Genomic DNA, 7,625 nt, shown 5'->3' with positions numbered 1-7,625 from the left:
GAAGATGGAAAGAACTGGAAGCAAATAGAACGAAATACAACAGAACAGAGTGAATCTGAGCTATGGTTAGCACTGAGACGTGAAAGATTGACAGCCTCAAATTTCGGAAACGTATGCAAATTGAGACCAACAACTTCTTGCGCAACGACGGTGAAGAATATTTTGTATCCTCCGTCTGTTGATACCGCAGCCATGAGATATGGTCGTGAACAAGAAAAAATAGCGATAAAAGATTTAGCTACCAAATTAGACAAAGATGTACAACCTTGCGGATTATTCATTGATTATGGAAATCCATGCCTTGGTGCTTCTCCTGACGGTCTTGTAGACGATAATGGTGTGATAGAAATTAAATGCCCTCACACAGCTGAACATTTAACAGCGGAAGAAGCCGTAGAGACGCTACCTGCTTTGAAGGGCATATTTGATAAAAAGAATCCTCATGAGATGAATCGGAATCGCCGATTTTATTTTCAGATTCAAGGTCAATTGAACATAACGCGGCGAGAATATTGTATTTTCGCTATATGGACACCGAAAAGCATAAAAATAACGCATGTGAGTAAAGACATCGCTTTTTGGAATAATAAAATGTTACCTGCCTTATTGCGCTTTTATAATGAATGCATGCTTGCAGAAATTTTGGATAGTCGCCATAATAGACATATGCCTATCAGAAATCCAAATTATATTGTAGAAGCGCAAGAAACAGCATTTAAAAATAGAAATATTCGAGCAAAAAATGTTAGGCAAAACGCAATAGAAAAGATATTGAAATGTGACATTTTTCCTACAAAAGCATCTATAAATGCTGCCGCAGTTGCTCAAAATATGGAGCAAGATGATGATTGCATCATTGTTAATACAATCGAAAAGCAACGCCTATCTGACAAACAGGTAGCAAGTTTGAAAAAGTATCTGGATGAAGATATTCCTCCCATCTCGGATATAAAAAGAAATGTCTTGCCTATATATAGCAGATTAGACGATGCATCGTTAGCACAATTTTTACGCGTTGTAAGAGAAACATCTCAATACGAAACGCAAAATGTGCTATATATTGCTTACCCCGATTTGATTGAAGCGAGTAAAAGCGATAAAAGCTTACAAATAATCGGAGGAAATTGTAGCGATCATTGGCGATGTATATTTTTCGATGGTAACAAACTTTACGTGTATGACAGTTTACCTGGCTGTTCATACGATAAGTTGGTTGCTGACGAAAAAAATTATATACATTTTCGTTACCCAAAAATATGCCAAAATGATATTGTATATGAAAAGGTACAATCTCAACCTGATGGCACAAGTTGTGGAATTTATGCTGCTGCTTTCGCCACAACTGTAGCCTTAGGAGGCAATCCTTCGAATCAAAAATATTCTAAGGACGTAAAATGTATGAGACAACATTTTGTCAAAATTATAGAGAATAATAAATTAATGCCTTTTCCCAACTAATAAATTTGTCTCATTGTATTCACAAAAAAAATTATGAAAATCGGAAAGTATCTTTTGCTAGAGGCATTTATTGTGAGCTGGTATGAGAGAAGACACTTTCAAAGACATACTTGTAGTCCAGTTAAAAAGAAATATCAGAGGCGTTTACTGTAGGCTGGCTATAAAAAAGTATTGATAAATTCGAATATCGGAGAGACGAAGAAAGATATTGGTTGCGTCTCACGAGAATGGGCGCTGGTGGGGCCCATTCTAATTTTGTAAAAAAAATAAAAACATTCAAAAATGCTCTTCTATTATTAATTAAATAAAAATTGAACACAAAAGATATGTAAAAATTTTAACACTTATTTTGACGTTCTTAAAACACTCATTATAAATTTTAATGGTAAATATATCTTTGTTGTTCTTGAGCAATTTTAATTCAATTGATAATAGAAGAGCATTTTTAAAGGGTCTAGCATGTGAAAATTGCACTTGATTTGTTTGAAAATTAATTTAAATAGAATTACGATTCAAAATAATTGATGAAAATTATGTCATCACGGCAATATAGTTTCAATTCATGGGACTGTTACTTTATGTCGAGACATAATTTTAATTAATTAATGAAACTCGTAAATCTCTTCACATAATTATTTTTTAAAATAATCTGTATTAAAAAATAATTTTAATTCGCTAAATTTATAGAAATCTTAACATTATCTGGCAAGCCAGTTTACTTTGTAATTAGCGTAAAACAATACTCTGAAAGTGGACCCGATGAACATCAGATTCTAATTTTTCTTAAATTTCTTACTACAGTTTTCTTTCTTTCTCACTACAGTCATTTGTAACGTCGAAATATGAAGAAGTCTGTCACTTCTCAGAGTATTATTTTACACCAATTACAGAGTAAACTAGCTTATCATACATAATGTTAATATTTATATAAATTAATTGAATTTAAATTATTTTCTAATACAGATTATTTTAAAAAGTAAGTGTGTAAAGAGATTTACGAGTTCTATTAATTAATAAAAATTATGTCTCAACATAAAATAATAGTCCTATGAATTGAAGCTATATTGCCGTGATGACATAATTTTAATAAATTATTAAAAATCGTATTTCTATTTACATTATTTTTCAAACGAATCTTCGTATCCAAATAATTTTAATTTTTAATTGCATAAAGAAATTTCTTTATGCAATTAAAAATTGAAACAACGCCCAACCATATAATATATCGCTCGCATAGCGCAGGCAGAAGACACCGAGTTTGCCCATGTATTCACGTCGTAAAATGCTTTCTCTCTCGATCCAGCGTCAATCGAGGAGGATGCACGACCGTAGCGACTCCCATCACTTTCTGCCCGCTCCTCGATCTCCGTCGCGCTGCCTCGAGACACGTACGTGTGCGGCTTCGCGTGTGTGCGGCTTCGCGTGTGTGCGGCAGCCGAGCGCCAGCGCCGAGGGACTTCATTTCTACCGGAGCGTACGGCATCGGAGTTAGGCACGGGTTCCCCCGCGGCCGCGCGCCCGCTGGGCCTACAAACACGTCTCTTCTTCGCTGAATTGTCGCGCTCGCGGAATCGTCCCGTGCGCGCATCTATATTTAGCACCGCTCATGTATTGCGCTTGTGACAACGTACACACGCGATATCTCCGATTTATTAATAATAATAAAAACTATAATTATGTATAAGAATTTTGCGAGTACCGGGAGACTCTTAAATTTTTAAAATTTACATAACATTACTCTTGTACATATCTATATTTCTTATCTTAAAAATATTTTTTAAAAGTATGTCAACTTTGAAAAAGATATATTAAAAATAACTCATCAAAGTCGATAGGAATAAAAACGATGTATAAATAAGTTTTGTTTGGCAATAATTATAATAAAGCTTATATCTTTTCAGGCTTGTGTGCCTAAAAAAATATCAGCTTTATTACATTTATTACCAAAAGAAACTCATTAATACATAGTTTTTATTTCTATGGACTTTGATGAGTAAATATTTTTATTTTATGAATAAATATTTTCAATACAGATACATTATTATTATTATTACACATGTGTATAACCGACTATTCAAGCATTCTTGAGAAAATGATAAAATACTTTCAGCAGCTATAGTATCAATACGGAAAAAGAATTGTAAACGGACCTCTCTGACTGGATGTTCATGATTCTTGACTGTTATGCTGAAGATTTCAGGTTCGATTCCTCGGGACAAGATTTTTTTTTTGTAAAGTGTAGTATTAAAAAAAAATCAATAAATTTAAAAATGCTTCTCTACAATTATATTAACTTCAATTTCGACACAAAAAATATGTCACAATTTTAATACTTTTTTTTAACGTTCCTCATTGTAAATTTTTATGGCGACTATATCTTTTGTATTCTTGAGAAAATTTAATTGAATTGATAATAAAAGAGCATTTATAAACTTACTAATATTTTGTAAAAATTGTTATATATATAAGTTGTAAAAATAATTTTTATGTCATACTAATTTGACACAATTGTGTCAAAATGACATTAAAATGAATCGTAATTGATTGAAAAGTGACTTTTAATGATCATTATGTAGTCACTTTGATATCATTTTGATGTCGTGATGACTCGTTGTTCTACTTGGGTAGTCAATGTTTTTCCACGCATGCAAACTAGTAATTCTTCTTCGTAATGTTACTATAGGTGCTAGAAATATTTTATTATTTTCTCGAGAATGCCTAAATAGCCGGTTCTATGGTTTTGCTGTATGTAGTAAATTTACGAATGAATACTACATAATCATGAAATTTTTGATTAGGGATCGCCGAGTCCCCGCAATATTGAAAAATTTTTGTCCCATCGCCAACAAAAACGAGAATATTTTTTAGTAGAAAAACCCTAATAGGATGTAACAAAGCGCCTAGAACGGCGCTCCGTGCACGCTAACTATCGTCGATCAATACACGTGTACTCGATCGACATCCGTAACGGCGAGGACACCGCGGTTGTCATAAGTCTATGTCACATCATGCTTTCTCTCTCGACCCAGCGTCAAGTAAGAAAGATGCGTGAGGAGTTCTACTGTCTTTTTCTTTCTCAAGCAGTCTATTCTTCTCGACCTATCCTCTTCTGTCTCGAGCGTTCTTGATTTCTCTCATTACAAGCCGGCAACACTGCACAGCTTAGCGAAACGATTTCAGATTTTCTTGTCGCGGATCAGAGTTGCAACGCGCGCGCGCGCGCGCACGCACGCGACGTATTATTCTATATACGTTTTTTACTTTTATATATATATATATATATATATATATAACATATATTACATATATTACATATATTAGTAGGAAAATCTCGATAGGACAACATTTATTATATTATATGACAATAAAATCTTGCATAACAATTTTAATCAGCAATTATGTAGGTACATTTAGAAAAATAGATGTAAAAGTATTGACGTTTTGTAAAGCATTGATAACTGCTGATGTAATTTCAAATTAGTATTTTGACAAAACTATGACAATATATATCAATTTTATATCATGATATATTTACAAAATTAGGAAAAAATTGATAAAAAACATAGCTACGTTATGGATGAAACACTTATAAATATAATCCATATACATGTTTACAAAAATGCTTAATTCTTTCAAAATTACCATTGTAAGAATAATGCAGTGTTGCGTCCGCGGATTCGCGAGGGTTGCGATCCCGGGACGTAGTTCTGGTTCGTTGGTTAGTTTTGGTGTTAAGACAGCTGTCACCAGTCGCGGCTCCGAATCGTGTGATAACACGGCCGGATACGCGACAAATTCCGTGTATGGGAAGTAGGAGGTATTGTAGGAAGATATATTATTAGGTGATTTATGAGTAGGTTTAGGAAATGTAGTAGCGTTTTATTAACGCTACTGGAGTAGTAGCGTGCGTGCTTGAGCTTGGCGTGGGGTTAGGTGAATGACAGAGCGTGTAGTAATTAAACTAAATATATATATATTTTCGCAATTACAGAATCACATGGGGGCTACAGGTAAGACGGATGTTCCCGTCCCGGTCCCTAGTTATGATCAGTTTTACTTTCACGTCCCTCACAATAGTCGGTAGTCTTCGGGAAGTTCCTGCTGAATATTGGGTCGGCTTTCTGGCGGAGATGGACAGTGGCATGGGACGAGTCGCAATGCGCGCTGGAGCGAAATAGATTCCCCGTGCTGGAAGCCGCCTCTCAATATTAGAGGGGTGTTTATCGCGAGTTGCCGCTGGACCGGGTTGCGAGGTCCCTGTGTCGCTGGGCCCAACGCCGGAGGAATTAACAGTTACCTCCTCCGGAGGTTCACCCTCGTCTAAGTCCGTGGTTGTGCGGAGGTGGGTTGTTAACGCCTCCTCTACCTCCACCGGTGAGGGTAGGGGGCTTAGGCGCGGGGGCGGAAACGCCGATGGGTCGAAATCCCCAAATGCGTGGAGTTTCCGCATCATCTCGCGAAAGAAGCGCTTTCTGCCGCCGGCATACGCGCGGTGAGCCCTTCGTTTGCCCATAGGTGCTTCGAGCGAGACATGGTAAATTTAAGACGGGTGAAGGATTGCCACGTTAATGCGTATATGAACAGGTAACTTACCGATCTTAACGCGCGAGAGAGAGAAAACTCGGTACAGAAGATCTACGAAATTTAGAGAAATAGATTAGTGATCGAGTATATGTAACGAGTGACGAATCCGCTGGGTCGGAGTGGTTACCCGTTAGAACGCCTCCCTTAAAGGTGGAAATTATATGGAAGAAGAGGGGACGGTGAGAGCGTCGAGGAGTCGCGCTAGCGAATCTTCCTCGACGGGTTGGGAAGGGAAGAAGGACGGTGTCGAAGAGTCGCGTTAGCGAGTCTTCTTCGACGCCGCAGGAAAGAGAGAGAGAGAGAGGAGACGTCGAAGAGTCGCGTTAGCGAGTCTTCTTCGACGCCGTAGGAGAGGGAGGGAGACAGAGAAACGAGTGAGGCCACACTCTAGCTAGTGCTAGGTGAGGTTCAACCCTCAGGATCTCTGGTGGAAAGGAGGGAGAGGAAAAGAGGCGATCCGACCGGGGCCACCCCGAAGACCAACGTCTTCGTCAGGAGTAAAACCCTCCCGTCGCTGAGATCGTACCTGGAGGTCTGAACGTTGGTGGTCGCCGATGGCAGCGAATCTCACTCGACCAACAAGACTGATCTGAATTTCGAGCTCCGATTTCGCTCCTTATATAGGCAAGGATATGGGCAAGAGGTGTCGCGGGACGATTCCTCAGGTTCGCGGAAAATTCGGAGCGATAGTTTTTCGTAACGTGTGGCCCTTAGAAGCCCGCCCCGTTCTGCGACCGCGCGGCTTGCACCTATATCGCGCGAGCGCTTGTAGACTTCTCCGGGGATCGCGACTCGCGAGGGCACGGCATACCAAGCCCCGACGCGAAATCCAGTGCCCAGGAAATTAATAGAATTTAATAGAATTTATATTGAGAGTGTGCGAGGCGATAGCGCCAAGCACATGCAATAGTTTTATGTATAAAAAGTTAAGGTTTAATTATCGTTCGTAGGAGATTGATTGATTCAAAATTATTTGGCATTTTTATTGGCCGTGATTTTAGAGCTGTTTCGATCTGAGTTGCATGGCACAGCAGTGGGAAGCGTCCATGAGTGGATCACGCTTAGATCATAATAAATTTGCCATTCTTAATATTTCGTATTAAATTGGAAAGATGAATAGAATTCCAACGCGCGGAGCTTGTTGGTATCAGAGGGGGCCGCGAGTCGAGGGGTCGGCGCGCACGATGTTTGTCTCGCGCCGATGGACGCTCGCGGGTGTTGCGCGTCGAGGGGGCGGCACGAGGTAGCCAAGCCGTATGAAATTTGAAATCGAGCGATATCGACTGATGCGGGATTTATCTAATTGATCGGAGGATGTTTCCGGATTCTGATTAGGTTATTATTAGTACGGATGGCGCGGAAAAATGAAAATTTTCTCGCCAGACGTAACAGCAGTATGAAATATATTACAATTTAGTATTGAAAAAATAAAGAAATTAAAAAATGCTTTTTTTTTATTAATTAAATGGAAATTGGACACAGAACATATGTAAAAATTATAACACTTCTTTTGACGTTCAAACACCCATTGTAAATTTTCATGGCAAATACATCTTTCGTGTAACGGAGAGGAAATGCGTTAC

The sequence above is a fragment of the Solenopsis invicta genome, chromosome 3, assembly GCF_016802725.1.
Source record: "Solenopsis invicta isolate M01_SB chromosome 3, UNIL_Sinv_3.0, whole genome shotgun sequence".
In the NCBI taxonomy this organism is placed as follows: Eukaryota; Metazoa; Arthropoda; class Insecta; order Hymenoptera; family Formicidae; genus Solenopsis; species Solenopsis invicta.
The sequence above is the reverse complement of the archived record's forward strand: the minus strand, read 5'-3'. Positions refer to the sequence as shown.